Source organism: Sycon ciliatum, chromosome 2 (assembly GCF_964019385.1).
Source record: "Sycon ciliatum chromosome 2, ocSycCili1.1, whole genome shotgun sequence".
Lineage (NCBI taxonomy): Eukaryota > Metazoa > Porifera > Calcarea > Leucosolenida > Sycettidae > Sycon > Sycon ciliatum.
Genome location: NC_088644.1, coordinates 23,835,927 through 23,855,224, shown reverse-complemented (window position 1 = coordinate 23,855,224; position 19,298 = coordinate 23,835,927).

Here is a 19,298-nt window from a genome sequence, read left to right as displayed (position 1 = left end):
ATTACATTGGTAGTACGGAAAAACGCTGCAAATACGGAAAATCAGAAGTCGCACTGCGCAAAACAGACCCAATTGGTTGGCAGCACTGGCCTTCTACCGTCATCCCAGATATTCATTGCTTCAGGTGTGTGCACGACTTCTTTCTCGATCTCCTCGACAAAATCAAGGTTTGAACTGAAGAAAAAAGCAGTAAGTAAACCACTGACTCCATCGCATGCGCAGGGTGCGCCAGTCCGCCAAAGTACAAAGGTCGAAGGTCATGAATAGCACAAAAGGACAGCAAAAATAATTGCCGTGCATCCTCGTTGTCATGACGATTCACGTAAACAACAAGTGAGCTATGTACATAATACATGTATGTGCAGTGTGCACTGAACAAAACTCATGAGCAACTAATTATTATACTACTATTACTAGTTGTATAGTGGACCGCGCTCGTAGACTCTTATACGTAGTGTGCAACGGACCTAAAACAGCCTAAGAGTAAAACCAAGAGTAAAACTTTGCTGGTCTAGTTAAAATAGTCGTGAGACCTTTCTCACAAAGACTGCCTCTATCGCCCACCGAATGCAACTGCTGATTTCTGGGGCCACCTGGACTCAGTCCTCCACAATGCTGCCACAATCACACCATCAATGACACTGGTGGGTGACTTCAATATCAATCTTGCTCAAGGCATGATCATTCGTCCTCACCAGCGCTTCTTGGACCTTATCGGATCATATGGGCTCCAAAACTACGTCCAGTCTGCCACCCGAGTCACACCCCGATGTCCGGATGGAACACTGCTGGATTTAGTGCTCTCCACCATGGGTACTATCAAGAGTACATAACCCCCCACTCTTGGTACTATAAGTCACTGCAAAGTTGTACCCTGCACGATCAGCGATCACTTTCTTGTGCATGCAAGTCTGTCTCTACCCTCCTCGCAACACCCACTGCAGCGGAAATTAGTCACCCCCAAGAACCAAGTTCGATTGGTCCACACCATCGACATTGAGTCTTTTCGCGAAGACATTGCTGCATCAGACTTGGGTGAGTTCCATCCCCAATCCACGATAGATGAGATGTGGGCACATTGGCACACCCAGTTTATGGCCGTCCTGGATAGGCATGCGCCAATGGTACAGACTCACCGGCGCTCCCATCCCACCCAGCCATGGTCAGAGAGAGAACTATACCAATTACACCAGCGCAAAACACGGCTCCATAGGCGATGGCTCCGCAACAAAGCAGATACTGCCCTTTATGCGCAGTTCAAGCAAGCTAGGTCGGACGCTTCGACGGCGTATCGACGGAAAAGAAATGCGTACTTCTCAAGGCAATGCCAAGACAGTGCTCAAAACCCTCGGAGGATGTGGAGTGTTATCAACGCCGTGACAGGGCGAAGAAAACCAAACCAGACGCCGACATGCAGTGCAGACTCTATTTCCGATGCGTTCCATCAAATCGTTACAGACACTACACGACCACTTCATCTTGAAATCCCCAGTGGCCCCCATGACCGGAACGGTATCCAGTGTTTCCAGTGCCCAGATCTAGCCACAGTATTGAAACTGCTTTGCAGGATTAATCCCCGGAAGGCAACGGGGAGTGATGGCATACCAGGGCTGCTCCTGAAGAGCTGTGCCGATCTTCTTGCACCCTCCCTCTGTGAAATATTTAGTGTCTCGTTATTTACAGGCGTCGTTCCCTCAGCTTTCAAGACGGCATTGGTGAGACCACTGTACAAATCCGGCGATCCCTCAGTACCAACCAACTACCGTCCGGTGTCCCTTCTACCGATTGTGTCTAAGTTGCTGGAGAAGTTGGTTCAGCGACAACTGGCAGACTTGATTCAGGCGAATAATGTGCTGCCCGTCACACAGTATGCCTTTAGCCGGAGCCAGGCACTCCACCGAACAGGCCCTTGTAGTACTCACAGATGGTCTGCTTGCTGCTAAGGACCAGAAGCTCCACACGGGTGCATGCTTTCTGGACATGTCGAAAGCTTTCGACAAAGTGCGTCACCATGTCCTGATACAGGATCTGTTTGAGGTTGGCGTAACTGGCAGGGCATTGTCATGGATTGCCAGCTATCTCAGCATCCGACAGCAGTATGTCCGATTTGGCACCCTCCAAAGTGGCATGAAGCCGTGTACATGTGGTGTTCCACAGGGCTCAGTGCTTGGCCCCCTGCTGTTCAGTGTCTATACCCGGGATGTCCCATCGGTTGTAGAGCCAGCAAAGTAAATCCAATTTGCTGACGACATTGAGATTCAATTCAGCCACACGTCAACGGATGTCATCTCAGCTAATCTCTCCACAGCAGTCACAAAGCTCAGTGACTGGCTACGTCAACGTGGCCTCATTCTCAACGAGACAAAGAGTCATCTCCTAGCAGTGTATGCCGGACGCAAACAGCCAATACCACCGATCAAAGTCACCTGCGACAGAACACCCCTCCCAGAAGCCTCCTCAGTCAAGTATCTCGGAGTGACCGTGGACAGCGCTTTGACATTCAAGGAGTACATTGACGAAGTGGCAGCCAAGATGGCTCAGAAAATCGGGGCACTCTGGCGCGCACGCCGCTGCCTCAGTGAAGCTGCAAGGGCACGGTACGCGTATACGTGAAGGGCACGGTACGCGTATACGTGACCTCCGTAGTACTGCCAGACGCCCTATACGCCTCGCCCTCTTTCAGTGGCTCACTGTCGAGTGCTGAGACCAGGAGGCTGCAGGTTCTGCTGAATCGAGCAGTCCGCACTGTCTACGGTGTGCCCACGCGACACTCAGCTGAACCTTTAAGCTTTGCTGACCCGGCTGGGAGTTTTCCAGGTGTCAGAGCACTTCCACCAGAACACCTTAGCTCTTGTGTGGAAGAGCCTACACGGTGAGACATCGCAGTCCGTCACAGAACTAATGACTCCACAAATGACCAGAGAAACCCGCCTTCAGCAGCAGGACGGACTCAGTCTTCCAGTTGCAAGAACAAACGCTGGCAAGTCGAGGTATGCCTTCAACGCTACAGGTAAATGGAACAGATTACCTGGAGATGTCCGCTCCAGCACAACTCTGGAGACCTTCAAAGCTGCAGCAGTACCCTACGCAATTGCTCGTTGACTACATGGAACAGTAGCAAATGCCATGTTTGACAATGGATCCGATTTCCAGCTGACTATCATTTCCAGTGCATACCCACTTTTTTCTTTCCTTCTTTTCTCTCTCTCTCTCTCTCTCTCTCTCTCTCTCTCTCTCTTTTTTTTTCTTCCCTCTTAAGATCTTCGCTACCTTGTCATTGGGAAGAAATTCCCGTTTGGATTTTGCGAAGTAAAACAAAGTTTAAAAAAAAGAAAAAAAAGACCAAGTGTACGTACTGTATGTCTACGACTACGTGCCGTAACGCCGTGGGCTCCACGTAAGACGAAAATAGTTCAGAAGATTCTTGATAAAACATGCTGCTCAGTTGGCGCTGTGTTGGACTATCTTGCGCCTGCATGATTCTTTGCTGGCGTCCACTCCAGGTCGGGTGGAGCGTGGGCGTTGTGGTATGAGGTGTAGCGGTGTGCGTGTCCAAATAATTACCCGTTCTACAGTACACATAGAAATAATGAAACAACGATGCAATTGCGAGAACACATGCATGTAATACTAGGCGTGACATACATGTACATGTATAGTGCGAAAACAAGCGACAACCAATGGACATACATGTACATGTACATGATTGTAACAATCATGTACATGACTTTGTAACTAACGGTTTTTTTTTACGACCTACCTATTAAACAGCCTATGCAGAGCTCACTGACTTGTCAGTTTGAGCACTCTGGCAAGGTACGTTCGGGCCTGATTGGAAATTTTTATTTCCATTGCTATCAGGTTCGGCCTCATTTCCTCTGTGCTGCGCTGACGAGTCCACAAAGGACGAAACAGTTCTGTCCGCAGATTGAGTATTTCGCTCCTGCTCTTGTAGCAGTTGAGCACTCTTGCGTGGGGTAGTGCCTTTGCTGTTTGCGTAATGCAGAGCTCACTGACTTGTCAGTTTGAGCACTCTGGCAAGGTACGTTCGGGCCTGATTGGAAATTTTTATTTCCATTGCTATCAGGTTCGGCCTCATTTCCTCTGTGCTGCGCTGACGAGTCCACAAAGGACGAAACAGTTCTGTCCGCAGATTGAGTATTAAACAGCCTAAGTGTGAATCTAATTTGCTTCTGTATACTAGTAGGTCACGCGTTTTCGCTGTTAGTTTTAGACCCACCAGGACTCGAACCCGGAACCTTGCTTGTCATGAGCAATACGCTAACCTAGAGCTATGGGATCAGGCCGAAACTAGAACGCGCTGAAGGGTCTGGAGTTTTTTTTTCACTTTTCAGGCGGTTTACTTCCCCGACTGATCCTTTTTTGAATTCGATGTAATCCCCACCCTAAAAAATGGCGCTATTACAAAAAGGTTTATGTCCCACATAATCAACTGGTTTACGGCTACTGTACATATTTTAGATACATAATATAGTCATTGATCAGCATGACCAGCATGATTGTAATACAGTCAAAGCAATAATTTCGTGAAAAGGCGACAAGGAGACAATAATCTACATGTAGAATCGCAATTGCGTAATCTGACTGAAGACCATCACAATAAACCGTTCTCAGATAAACCAAACCGTCCCACCTACGATGTGCGTAAAATATTATTATGCATGTTCACAATTACTGCGCATTTTGTACTATTCATTGCGATTGTGTGTACATTGTATATTATGAAATGACCCAGAGGCAATGTTCACAACAGGGAGTCGTATACGACTCCCTGGTTCACAATTACACGTACTGCGCATTTTTGTACTGTTCATTGCGATTCTTACAATATTTCCGCCGACAATGTTGGGCATTCGCCGGTGATATTGACCCTCACAGTATAACACTCATATTCACTGGTTTGAGGGAAATATGCATTACGCTCATATTTAGATGATAATCCAGGTTAATTCAGCTGCCTAGGCCACTGGTAACGGCCAGTCAAACCAGCCCTTCGATGTCGCTGTAAGCCAGGCTTCGAAGAATATGTACCACTAGCCGACAATGACGCTAATTCAGAGCCCAGTACTGCTGAAGTAGCAGTTCAGCACTCAGTAGTGTCTCAGCGATCCTCATCAGTATGGTAAGAATGAGCATCATGTATTGGGAACACATCCAAGGCGTGTGCAACATTGCGAATGTTACTTCTCCCCCTGGCCCCCGTCACAAAACACTGCTACAACTGAATAGTTTGTCTGACTTCTTCATGACAAGAAATAATTACGAAGGCGCAGGAGAAGAAAAGAGAAGATGAACAAAAAAAGACAAAGGGAAAAAAGACTCAGCAACGGAACAACAAAGAACAAGCAGTCATGAAAGTAAAAGTGCGGACGTATCAAGGCGGACAATCAGAGACCAAAACGTACAGAAAACATGACCAAGACCAAGACAACCAGACCAGGGATGAATCACTCTCGCTCCCGGGCGAAACTAGCAGTACGCATGAGGGACACTCACTTGACAATCCCGCTCACTCTGACAACACGTAGATCTACTTTTGCATGCTCCACACACAATACGGGTCACACATTCCATCATACTCACACTTGCACTAGATCATATACGGGCAAACAAAACACAATTTGAAATTTATGGAGGAGTAGAACACAATTCAAGTAGTGAAAACAAGTTTATTATTATTATTATTAAATTTTTGATAGGGCAATCCCCACAGGCCTAAGGCCTTTTGACAGGGTACCCTTATTTATGAAAGGAAGAATGTGATAAGTCAATTGGCACTAGATCATAAAAATGACATCAGACATCGGACTCTACAAGACAAGAACAACAAGCGACAACGTGCGTAAATGATAATCTGTGATAACTTCGTAACACATGGCAACAGATATTCCGATGTATTGAACTGAGGGGATGCATTAGCTTCGACAGGATTAGAGGAAATGACCGAGCCAGCACTTACTTATGGGTTTTGGAAACATCCAACTGCCCGAATAGGGCTTCAATGCTCGGCGAGGATGCAGCAGGTTCGACTGCACTGGTCGCCTTCGACGAGCCTGCATCATCCAGAGGAGATAACTTCGCAAAGTCAAGGTGTTCATTAATCTCCTTGACTACTTGCTCCATGTTCATACGCTCAGCTGCATTGTGTCGCATCATGTAGTACATAATCTTATTCACACAAGGAGGCAGGCTAGAAGTAGACAATCCTATAAATTTCAGAGGCCGATATGAAACCTTCCCCATAATGTCATTCATCGTTATAAACTGCTTATATAAATCGTCACTCAATATAGCTTCACTCCATAATGAGTCGCAGGGGTCCCGAGTCATCACTTTTAAAATACACAATCCAAACCTCCAAGAGTCTGCTGATGGACTAACCATTATCCAATCACTTTTGGGGTGGTCTATGCCTGGTTGTGGGAACAGTTCAGGAGGTCTATATGAGCGAGTATCATCGAGTGTTCTGCAAATATCTACCTTCTCGCCTGCGAATTTAGCAGAACCTAGGTCGATCAACTTGGCGATCCGTGTGCCGTCAGCTCGCATGAAAATACAGATATTTCCTGGCTTCACATCAAAATGGATAATTCCCAGATGGTTGAGGAAGTGGAGGCCGGAGGCAGCATCCCGCAGCAAACCTAGTCGTTCTTGATCATGCAGCTCAGTGCTGGGCAGCTGGCGGAGCGAACCTTCTGGAAAATACTCCAGTTCAAAACCCTCACAACTGTTGAACTTGTACCAAAATGGCTTGCACATTGCAAACAATCGATCCATTTTGCCAGGTTCGGGCTGTCGAATTCTTTCCTCGCACTTCTGCACATACAAGGTTATAAGCAGTTCTTTATACAGCACTTTAGTCGGGTACCTGTTTTTTCCCCCAGAATCCGTTTTCCTCAACTTCAGCACAGTTGTATCGGCTTCAGGGCTTTTGGAGCCCTTCTTGGGGGTGACCTTCACCACACGTCTGCTCGTCGAGTCTGAACCATAGATGAAGTCACCTTCATCCTTCACATCCTCCACATTAGGTGTTTCTATAATGGTAGGTGTGTTGGACAGGCATATGGCCTTCGCTCTTTCGAATTGACCCGGTACTGGGATTGTGTGGCGATACGTAGTGAGGTAGTCCTCTAAGAAGCACTCCTCCACTGTGCGCGAATCTCCCGTTGCCATTGTCTCTGCTGCTTGTCCTCCTGCCGACGCTGTTTGGCGGTTACTTCGTTTCCTTGATAGCGAGCAGTCGGGAACAGCAGTGCGGCACGTTTCAAACCAATGTTCAAACCTTCCGTCGATCCCCTTACGCCACGGCAGATCTCTCACTGTCTATCTGTTTGTCGATGAGTTGCACTTCTTTCGTTTGATAAAATACGACTTGTGGAATTGACCTTTCGCGCTCGGGAGAGCTCGCAAAGGCTGCTCCAGTCCAGACTGACGGAATACTAAGCCAGTGAAAAGAACACTCTGGGCGAGCAAACGAAGTCGAAGTGACGCAGTTCTGTCGAGGCCTTGTAATGTAAAGTAACATTTCGCGTATCAAGCAAGTAAGTTTCTGGTCCCAAAGTTAGTTGCGAAATCTCGTGTGAAGCGTCTCATTCTCACATAAACTAGACTAACGAAAGTTTGTACATTTTCGTTTCGCAGCACCTCCACTTGGTTAGAAATTTAGTTGTACATGTATATCTACCACATCTTTGCGTGGATTTGTTCGCGTCTCGACACGCGCCAGTGCTGTGATACATCGTAGATCTGTCGTGTTTTATGACTCCCTGATGTGAAGTCCACGGTGCAAGTTTTAAAGCAATGTGAAATGTGAAGCTGTATACACTGTTGCAGTTTCAAATTTGGATTTCACGGAGAATTTCAAAGTATTACAATTGTAGAGGCCACATGCCTCGTACCGCTCTTTTTCTCTCCGAAACTCGACACTTGCAAGCCGGATACTTTCTTTCGTGTCTGGCTTGCAAGGGTTGAGTTTCGGAGAGAAAAAGAGCAATACGAGGCATGTGGCCTGTATTTTCCTGTATGCACAGTAGTGACTGTACCGGTAATAATACCAGGAACTTATGTTATGCTCTTGATAGTACCAGGAACTTATGCTCTTGATAATACCAGGAGCTTATGCTCTTGATAGTACCCGGAGCTTATGCTCTTGATAATACCAGGAGCTTATGCTCTTGATAATACCAGGAGCTTATGCTCTTGATAGTACCAGGAGCTTAAGTTATGCTCTTGATAGTACCAGGAGCTTAAGTTATGCTCTTGATAGTACCAGGAGCTTATGCTCTTGATAGTACCAGGAGCTTAAGTTATGCTCTTGATAGTACCAGGAGCTTATGCTCTTGATAATACCAGGAGCTTATGCTCTTGATAGTACCAGAAGCTTATGCTCTTGATAGTACCAGGAACTTATGCTCTTGATAGTGCCAGGAGCTTATGCTCTTGATAGTACCAGGAGCTTATGCTCTTGATCGTACCAAGAAGCAACCGGCCCACTACTACTAGTACACATCCTTTCCATGTAATTTTATTCATCGACCACTGGAACCCGCTATGACTATGACTATGACTATGACTATGGTTTTCAATGGTAGATCTACATGTAAGTGATGACTATGGGATGCAATAACTAGCCTATAGGGGTCAGCGGGTAATGCTGAAAAGAAGCATAATTATATTGCTCGCATAATGCTCTGGGATAGTTACTAAGACACATCAAACATGATTATGGGACATGACATTCAAAGGATACGCGGAATCATTATAATGCCTCGAAATTTAAAATCCCATATGATGCTCAATATAATGCGGGCATTACCAACCCGCTGACCCCTAGCAATGACTCATACTCGTTTCTTTTTGTTCTCCACCTGTATTCCAGTACTAGTAGGGCTGTGGCAATAGTAAAAAAATACAATGTTGATTGTTGTGCTACTACAGACAGTACAGTGTACTTGAAGTACAATACAATCATGATGACATCATTGTGTACTCATCATACATGTGCATTAGTTAACAGGGTGGCGCTTGGCGCTGCCCGCACACTGTGAAGGGTGGCGCGTATATTTTGAAAGGGGCCGGTCAAAACGTGAAGGAGGGCGCAGCGCCCGCAGGGGCGAATCCAGGGTAGCCCTCTCCCAAAGACGCTCGACACTTTCGCAACTTTCTTCATTTTCATAAACTACTTCGCAACCTTTCCGCAATTATGTGCAGAGAAGCGCCCTGGAGGAGACCATTGACACTGTTCGTGATGCTCCGCTTCAACAAGAAGCGCTGAAACACTGCATCCAATCATCATCTGATCATGGCAAGTGTGATTCTCGAAGTACATGTATGTACATGTACTTGTATGTGGCAGCACTGACTAGCATGCCGCTATATCCTGAATGCTGTGCGGAGGTACACCAAAAAGGACAATGACTCAGTCCAAATCTGTTCATTTTCCATAGCTAATATGCTTTAATTTTGGCATCATAATGCACAAAGAACTGGTTCATTTTGAGTTCCTATTTCAGCAACTTTCACTTGTTTTGGCATGGTTCCGAAAAGCATAAGTTGCGAACTTTTTTGGCATCTTTGGGAAAGGGCTAATCCAGGGGGGGGGGGGGTAAATGAACCCCTAAATTTTCCCCACATAGTTCAGGTATGACCACTGATCCATGCAGGATAATTCGCCAAGGGCTAATCGTGTCCGTTCCAGAAGGGAACTAACTCACGACGGCCGCTAACACCCGGTAAACCCTACACTACACTGTACTTCACGCAATTGTTAGATTGACAGCATGCGTGAACTACAACAAGGTTTATCTAATACTGGTTTACCAGTTTTGGATTATATCATACACTGTACTTGTACAGTATTATGAAATTGAATACAAGCATATATACTGGTTGCCATGGTTACATTGAGCTGCATGCCAGCCGCAGGGTCATGTAGATAAAAAAAAGTCCAAGTGACTGATCTGTGCAACAGATAAACTATACATGTAGTATAGTATAGCCACTTCGCTCTGGGGAAAGGATTTGCTGTCCCTTCACTGTGACACAAGATGGCAGCATCGCCTGTTCATTCTGGCTAGGTAAAAATTAATATTGACCAACCAATCTGTTGAGCTGCTTGCAGACTTCCATCTTCTACTACTTGAAACAAATTTCAACTAGTTTCTTTGTAAAATACTTCAAAGTACTTGTACATGTAGTGCAGTGCTGTAGTTACTGTCGTTGCTCGTGCTTTTTGAGTTGTCTTAGAGGTAGTCAAAACGTCTACCTCGAAGTAAAAGCTGCCGGCTGCAGATGCATAATTGTATAGGTTTTTGGACATGTAATGTACATTATGTGCATGAGCTAAAGTTCCTCTTTAAAAAGAACATGTACCCGAGAAAGCCAGGGCTACATGTACAATGTATGGGCTTTCGAGCCCTCTCGTCTATTTTTTTTTTTTTTTTTTTTTTTTTTTTTTTACAGGTCGTTTTCATTAAATTGCTTTGGGCTCAACTGATGAAACATGGCAAGGGGGATTTGGCGGCTATGGTCACTGTACGAAGATTGAGAAACCCCAGTGTTACAGCGTACAGTGTACAGTGTTACAGCGTACAGCGTACAGTGTACAGTGTACTGCTCAATGAAATCCGGTCCCGTGAGTCAAGTACAGGCATTGTACACGCTGGACGCTGTGCACCCATACTGGCCATAGATCTGTGAACAAGAGGAGTTTCAGCGGAAAAAAAGGGCTGGAAGGTTTTCCTCGCTGTTTATTTCTATTGCATGATTTGCATCAGGAGATGATCCCCTTGATCAAGAATTGACCGGCCATCGCCTCTGGGAGATCCTGTAAATAAAGATTATTATGAAAAAACTTCGGGTGACTCACTGGATCGGATTTCATTGAGCAGTAACTTCGTGTTACTGTACTTGTACAATACAAATTACACTGTCTTTCGGCAACTGTCCCAGGCCAGTGCAGCGATAGATACAAATTACACTGTCTTTCGGCAACTGTCCCAGGCCAGTGCAGCGATAGATAGATCATCATCGGGTTTGTATCTGGACCTTTCTTACTTGAAAGCCACGCACCAAACTCGTAAACAAGAAAGAAGGAGGCAATGACAAACATGCCAGACTAACAAGATACTGGCTGACTGGGGCTAAGTGGCGATGGGGCACTTCAGGCTCCGTCCGGCGACCAATGGTCTTGCGCCTACCTCACGCACCTGGCGAGTCATTCGAGTAACAAGACTTGACATTGCGTAGCATATCATAATACATTTGACATTGCGTAGCATATCACATGCATCTCCAATGTACATGTAGTTGCACTTCTCTATTGGCAGTATTGCTCTTGCTAACCCTTTCCCAAAGGTGCAATCATTTTTCGCAACTGATGCTTCTCGCGTGTCGCAACTGGTTCAAAACAAGTGTATGTTGTTGATATGGCATCCATATTTCCAGTATCCAGCTCAAAAGCTGCTAGCATCGAAACTTCAAATGAGAGAGTCACTGTGCATACAATGATCATGGCAAAAACGACCAAAAAAGACGTGTTTTTGGCCGTGACGCCGAGACCTCAGGTCGGCAGAGTCATCAATGCCCCACCATCACTGCTGCGTCTCGGTGCAGCGCCTGCTCATTAGTTGTCACGTTTGTCCTAGTCTCCGTACCATTGTCTTTCCTTATTCTTTTCGAGCTGGTTATGTGAACGTAGTAAAAAAAAAAAAAAAAAAAACGTATTCTCCAGGCGTCATGGGCCCAGCCTCACCGCTCTCCCAACTCGCCGCTCTCCCGACTCGCCACACACAACAACGCAACTGAGCTAAAGTACTGTATTACATAATTAATTAACAAGACGGCGACGGACAAACAAGAAGACCGGACACGACGGGGTAAAACTGGAAGCTGAATACATGGCAATCATCATGGCAGCTATGAGCATGCGCAGAACAAAATATAACACGTGACAAGGACGTAACCGTCGGTTACCCCCATGATCACCCCAGAACACTGCAAAACATCTTTCCCTGTAATCTACCGATACGTATCACGACGAGACCAAGGTTGCAGAAAAGTATGGCAGGAAATGAAATGTCCAGAATGAAGAAAATACAGAGTATTTACATTGTAAATGAAGTCTTGACTAGTTTATGAAGTGTACACATATTGTAGATATATTAGTCAGCATGACCGGGATGTAATACCTTCAACAGTCCAAGCAATTTGCGTGCATGTTGTTGGGCGGTGGCCGGTGAACGTGAGTCTCACAGTACTTCACTTATCTTTGTACTGTACATGTAGTCCAGGTGAATTCAGTTGTCTAGGCAACTGGTGCAGTGGTGGCGGTGAGTTAAACCAGCCCTTCAATGTTGCGGTAAGACAGCCTGCGGGAATGGATATGACTGTACAACTACTCAGCAATGGTGATAACTCAGATCCTACTTCAGCATCGTCTCTGCGGTCCTCATCAGTTTGGTAAGAGGAGCATTATGTGTTGCAAACACATCCAAAGCAGCACCACAGCCATTCCGGCGATGTATCTTACAGAGGGGATGCAGCTGCTTTGCCTGGATTAGACACCATGACTGAATCAACATTATGTGCTTTGGATGCATCAGCTTTCAACGGACTAGGGACCTTTGCCATGTTGGCACCAGACGAATACATTATTGGCACAAAGAAAGGTGCCCATTTATCTCCCTGACCACCTTTTTCATGTCCCAACGATACTCTTCACATAATCGCAACAGGTGGTGCATCAGCATTTCAGCTACCGGGTGCAAGCTTGATGTGCACAAGCCCGGAAACGTCAAAGGCTTATTGAACCCCACGGCATGATTCAAGTCTATGAATTGCTTGAAATATGGGTCACTATCTGAAGCTGTTTCCCATACGATGGGGAATCTGCGGCGAGTCATGACTTCTACAACACACATTCCCAGCCTCCAGGAGTCCGCTGACGGCTTAACCAATTGCCAGTTATCCAAGTCTTCGTGGTAGCCTGCTAGTCCTACATGCGAGTTCGGGAAGAGTTCTGGTGGTCTATATTCCGGAGTATCATCTAGTGTTCTGCACCGGTCTACCCTCTCACCCACAAATTTAGCAGCACCCAGGTCGATCAACTTTCCAATCCGTGTGCCGTCGGCTCGCATGCTAACACAGATGTTCGATGGCTTCACATCAAAATGCATTATACCCAGTGAGTTGAGGAACTGGAGACCGGATGCAGCATCCCGCAGCAAACCTAGCCGCTCGTTATCATGCAGCTGACTGCTGGGCAGCTTGTTAAGTGAGCCTTCTGGAAAATACTCCAATTCAAATCCCTCACACCTTAAGAATTTGAACCAGCTAGGCTGGCAAGCTGCAAACAGTCGATCCCTTTTCTTAGTTTTGTCCTTTCGAATAATGTTTTCCTCGCACTTCTGCACATACATGGTTATCAGCTGTTCTTTGTACAGTACTTTAGAGTTGTTCCTGTGTTTACTGCCGTCAATTGTGCGTAATTTCAGCACGGTTGATTTAGCGCCTCTGATGCCAAACTTGGGGGTGACCTTCACTACAAGTCTGCTCTTCGAGGCTGACATATAAATACAGCCGCCTGGCTCCTTCACATCCTCGAGTCTTGGTGTTTCGATAGTGATAACGTCACGTTTGCACGATTGGCATATAGCCTTCGCTCTTTCGAAATCATCCCTGTATGGAATGGTGTGCTCGCGAAACCTAGTGAAACAGTGGTCCTCCAAGAAGCACTCCTCCTCTGTGCGCGAATCTCCCGTTGCCATTGCTTCTACCGCTAGTGTCGACGACGACGCTGCGTGGCGGTTACTCCGTTTCCTCGATAGCGAGCAGTAGGGAACAGCAGTGCTGCACGTTTCAAAACTAATCTTCTTACCTTTCCTTTTTTCGATCCACTATGACGCGAGCATTGTATCACTACTAAGTCTTGTAAGTTGTAGAATCGACCCTTCTCACTCGGGAGAGCTCCCGAAGGCAGCTCCAGGCGGACGGAATTAATCCAGTGGAAACAAAATCGTCTAACACTAACTGAACTGCAAAGCGAAATTAATGACAGTCTTGTCGAGAGTCTTGGTCTTTGTACCACGTTTTTTCTGTGGCGTTGCTTCGCGTGCTTTGACGTAGCCGTACTCGTAGACCGTGCGTGTAGGCGTAGCTACCTAGCTAGACCTGCACTGAGTCGTAGGCATGCAGTCGTAGATCGACCTGCTTCGCATGGCGTGACCACTGCCACTGCGCTGCACTGGTGACCATGGTGACTCAGTGCCATCTGCAGTTCACATGGCTCAGGGCCCGGGGGAGGCGCTACTGACCTGTATACTCTGAGGTTTTGCATTCCGTACAGCGTTTTTCGGTCATTTAATTGTCGAACATCAAAATGTCGAATTTTCGCACCAACGTTTGTTTTGCAAGTCGAAAATGATGTGTTTTCATTTCGTGAATCGTGAGCCCCAGCACCAGCAACGTCATGTCCCGTGCTCCTTTTCTTGCTGATTCCGACGAACTTTGATCGCCCAAAGAGTCGAGGGCCAAACCTGCCTCCTTAGTCGCCTCAGAAAAACCAACTCCATGGCCAAGTCAACTTTTATGCGTATCGCCATAGTCTTTTCAGCCACACAGATGACGGTGAGGACATTCCAGGCGAAAGAGAGTCGACAGGCAGTGGAGAGGAGCAATCAAAGGTAGCTGACGATGCCATGTCGCCAAAGACGCCTGCCAAGCGATGCTGAGATAAGAAACCTCTTTGAATAAATCACGCGCTAGCGCTCTTCTACAAGAAAATGCATCCGAAAAATATTTTCGGCAAAGTGAGCTTTTTCCGAACAAACACGCCGAATCTTCGTGTGCATTTTCGACCTCGCTCCCGCGTGCCGAATCTTTTTGCCGAATTTCGGAATGTAAAACCTCACTACTTTCAGAAATTTTCGGTGTCAATATTTTCGGTATGAGGGCAAAAGGCCAGGTTAGGTGAACAGAAATTTTCGGTACAGGGAAGCTGTTCCCTATTGGATTATGCGTGTTAGTGTTTGTTCGGTGTATTGAAATTTTAGGTATGAAGCAGATGCACCGAAAGTACCGAAAATAAAAGTACACCAAAAATTTGTGAAACTACAGTATTTCGGCGCTGCAAAATTTCGGCACTTCACGATTTTTGACATTTCGGCGACGATTTATTTTCGATGCGTAAGATCCGAGAGCAAGCTCTACCCGCGTCAGACCTACCAGCAACTTTCACACAATACGCAGACGACACCACTGCCCATCAGAACGAGCGATCATCTGTGGAAGAAACCGTCCGTGTGTGTGAACCCGTTTTCTCGGATGACAATCTGAAGCTGAACGTGGCAAAAACTCAATATTTCACTGTGACCAAGGAAGATGATTCCTGGAAATCGGTGAAGCTGCTGGGGAGTATGCTAGGCACAGCAGAAGACATAGCAGCCAGAGTGTCTGCTGCAAATCGGGCATTTGCAAGCATTCCATGGAAACGCCACAACTTGAATTCCAGGCTGTGTATGTTTTCCTGCCTGATATTGCCTGTCTTGCTGTATAATTGTGCGCTTTGGACCTTATCGCAAACATTAACCGACGTCGTCAATGTATGGCACCGGAAAAAACTACGTACCATCATTGGTATCACGTACCCACAACGAATCTCGAACACAGCGCTGTATGCCAGAACCGAGCAGACCCCACTATCTCAAGTCTGCAGGCAACGGAGACTGCTGTGGTTCGGCCATGTAGTGAGGGAAGGCGAAGAATCGTCCTCGTTCCAAGCCCTCCTAATGTCAATCAACACAACAGACATACGACGACCCCGAGGACGACCACGTCTGAGATGGATCGACGTTGTCAAGAAAGACTTACAATGCATTAATCTGTCGCTTCTGGATGCTGTGCAATCTGCTTCTGATAGAGCTGCTTGGCTCGAAATTGTTAACAGATGCGTTGACCTCATGCAATGAGTGAAATGCGAACTGTCATTATTATTATTATTATTTTCGACGTGGGCCGTGGGGTAGAGGAGCTCGAGGGCATGGTATAGTGCGACAGATTCTGTGAAAAATTTCATCGGCGTTTTAGGCGTTTTGGGTCGGTGCCGAATATAGCCGAAATTAAATAGCTGCCGAAAATTTGTATAGTTACAGTACACGTAGTCAAGTTCCACAAAGTCAAAGGTTGCAAATTATACAACCCCGTTATCACTTGGACGCAGTGCACACCTGGCTTCTCTTGTCCATTCTATTAAGCTTGAGTTGTACCCAACTCATCTCATGTATTTTAATTGGTTCTCTTCTCTAAGAACTAGAAACTCGCTCTTACTCCCTAAGTGTAACTCATCCACTCTTTTGCGCTCCCCTCTCTTTATTGCTTATTCTGTTTGGCTCACTCTACCCAGAGAAGTTAAGGACCTGACCTCACTCCGCCTGTTTAAGATCCGTGCCGCCCCTTATTTACTACGACATACATAGCTCATTATCCGCATGTCCTTTGCGTTTCTGTGTTTTTCACTGTTTTTATTTGACATTATCTTTCTTTACGGAGTTGTTGTTGCTGTTCGTTTTGCTACTCTTTCCTTTTCCCTCCCCTTATTTCTATTTATCGCCGTGGTTGGCAATCACTCACTCTCTTACATTGGCCGGTGTTTCCACCGAGTCTTGAGATGTTGTAATAAATAATAATAATAATAATAATAATAATAATAATAATAATAATATACAAGATATTTAACCGGAACACGCTAAAGTTCAGTTAAAGTTGCATGTCGCCACCATCATCAAGCAACACAACAATAGTATCCTCCGCAGCGACCACCAGAATAAGACCAAGGATGTGAGAACCTGCAACTGCCGTGTCAAAAATGATTGCCCCTTGGAAGGAAACTGTCGAGCATCGATAGGCCTTGACGGATTATGCTAATATTTTCGTGAAATTATGCTTTTCGCATTGCTGAAAAAATGGCAGAATTATGCTATTTTTATGCTAAAAGTTATCTATTATTATGCCGCATTATGCTCACATATGCTGCTAATGTATATGATGATTCTGTGCAAAATAACAGGGGATTTTTGTAGAGGGCGCTGTACTGTAGACGTGTAGTAGCAAAAGTTCAACGGGGTCAACGCACCGTTCGACCTACATGTAGCTACGACCGTCACTGATTGTTATCAAGGGAGTCGTAAACCTACGACTTCCTGGTGCATCAACTTGTACTGTAAGGGGCCGTTTACATGAGGAAAATAAGCCCGGGCTTATTCGCCTCGGGCTTATTTTTCAACCGTTACATGACCAGATGACGGTTGTACGGGGCTGAGTTCAGGTGAGTGACTGCGAGTTCTGCGCGCATTATATTTTTCAAATCGCACATGAACGCAGTGGTAAATGTTCGTGTTTGATGAAATTTGGATCAAGAAATGCCGGCTCAGGTTTCTACTGCCTTTCCAATTGTCACTTCTTTTTCGAGAAGGTGAAGGATGGGCTAGGACCTTCCACTGGACAAAAACCAGAAGAAAACATACCAAGAAATAAATAAAAGAGACGCACTGTCCACGGCCACATTCTCTCAGGTTTACGAGGCAAAATCGAAAAATACGGAAAAACTCGCTTATAAGCCCTTCTTGACCGTTTACATGACAAAATAAGCCCTGGGGGTTGGATAAGCTCGGGGGCCAAGGGTAGGGCTAGTTCAGCTCGGGGCGAGCTGAATAAGCCCGCCTGACCATGTAAACGCGCGCTCTAAAATGACTGGGTGACTGATCAAGGCGGGCTTATCGTAAGCCTAGGGTTGAATAAGCCCGGGCTTATTTTTCTCATGTAAACGGCCCCTGAGTTGTAGAACATGACTGTACAACTGTATGGAATTTGATGCGAACAGGCGGATTATTCCAATTTTATGCGATTCGTATGCAATTTGCCTCGAATTATGCGATTATTCGATTTTGGTAGGAATTATGCGAAAAGTTATGCTAGCATAATCCGTCAAGGCCTATGCATCGAGCATTGTGTACAGGGCACATGTAACCGGCAGCGACATGAAGGAGTATACTGGATTAACGGAAGGGACATTCAAGACACGATTCAATGGTCATCAACATACTATTCGCCACAAGAAGCACGAGACCTCAACGAGACTGTCCGGACACATCTGGAGACTGAATGATGAAAACAAACCTTACAGTATCAGGTGGTCCGTTGTGAGGAGAGCCGCACCATACTCTAACATCTCGAAGCGCTGCAACCTGTGTCTGGCCGAGAAGCTAGAGATTGCCTGGGCCGACAAGACCCGCTCCCTCAACAAGAGGTCAGAGCTTGTGTTAGGCCTTAACATTCTTTGTTCCGTTGGGACTGTAGCTAGGGCTCATTTTCGTTGCGCTTACCTAAGTTACCTTCCCCTTTTTGGTCTCTCCATAACTTTACCTTGAACCTTCCGAGTTGGAAGGCTGTCGGTTAGCGCTATGGAGATGTGTTGAAGCTAAGTGTCAGGACGTCGAATGTCTCAGTACTCTGTCAGTTTTGTGCCTAGTTGTTGCACTTTCTGACTGTATAATATCTAGTTACAGTGGTGGAGAGTTATTATATATTTGAGGATTTCCCAAAGACATAGTTACTCTTAACTCGTTTCCATATGTCCTTTTTCCTTTCTGCATTAATTTTATTATTGGCTCAATACCCGAGTTTCAAATAGATTAATAGGTCGATACGCAGTAGGCTGACAAGGATCATTACTGCCACCTTTGAATAGCGGCGACACATTAGCAATTTTTAATTAAACTGATGGGGAACACACCCCTGGCATAGCGAAGTATTGAAAATCATGCTGAGCGAGGGAGCCAGTATTGGTGCCGAGTTTCTAAGGGCAATACCCGGCAAGTCATCGTGTCCAGTCGCTTTTGACGCGTCAAGGGACTGGAGAAGGGCCATAACGTCCTCCGTCGAAACAGACGCAAATTCCGTGAATGCTGGTGCTTCACGTTCGGCTGGTGCGTTGGCGCTACTTCGAAGTAGACATTTCCCAAATCGGCCCGATTTTTTCGCCTACTAGTAATCGGCTTTTGGACCAGCTAAGATTATACTGAAGTATTATGATTGTATTATTCTAGCTAGGCTGTTCATTAGCCATCTACTGTCTGCTATCTCAACCCTACAGCCTCCCATTATAATGGAACTCCCTTCAATTTAGACTACTTGTACGTCTTTGGGAAATCCTCAAATAAACATGTATATAATAATGATAATAAATAAGAGAGAGAGAGATGGGAAGCTTTGTTACAACTCTG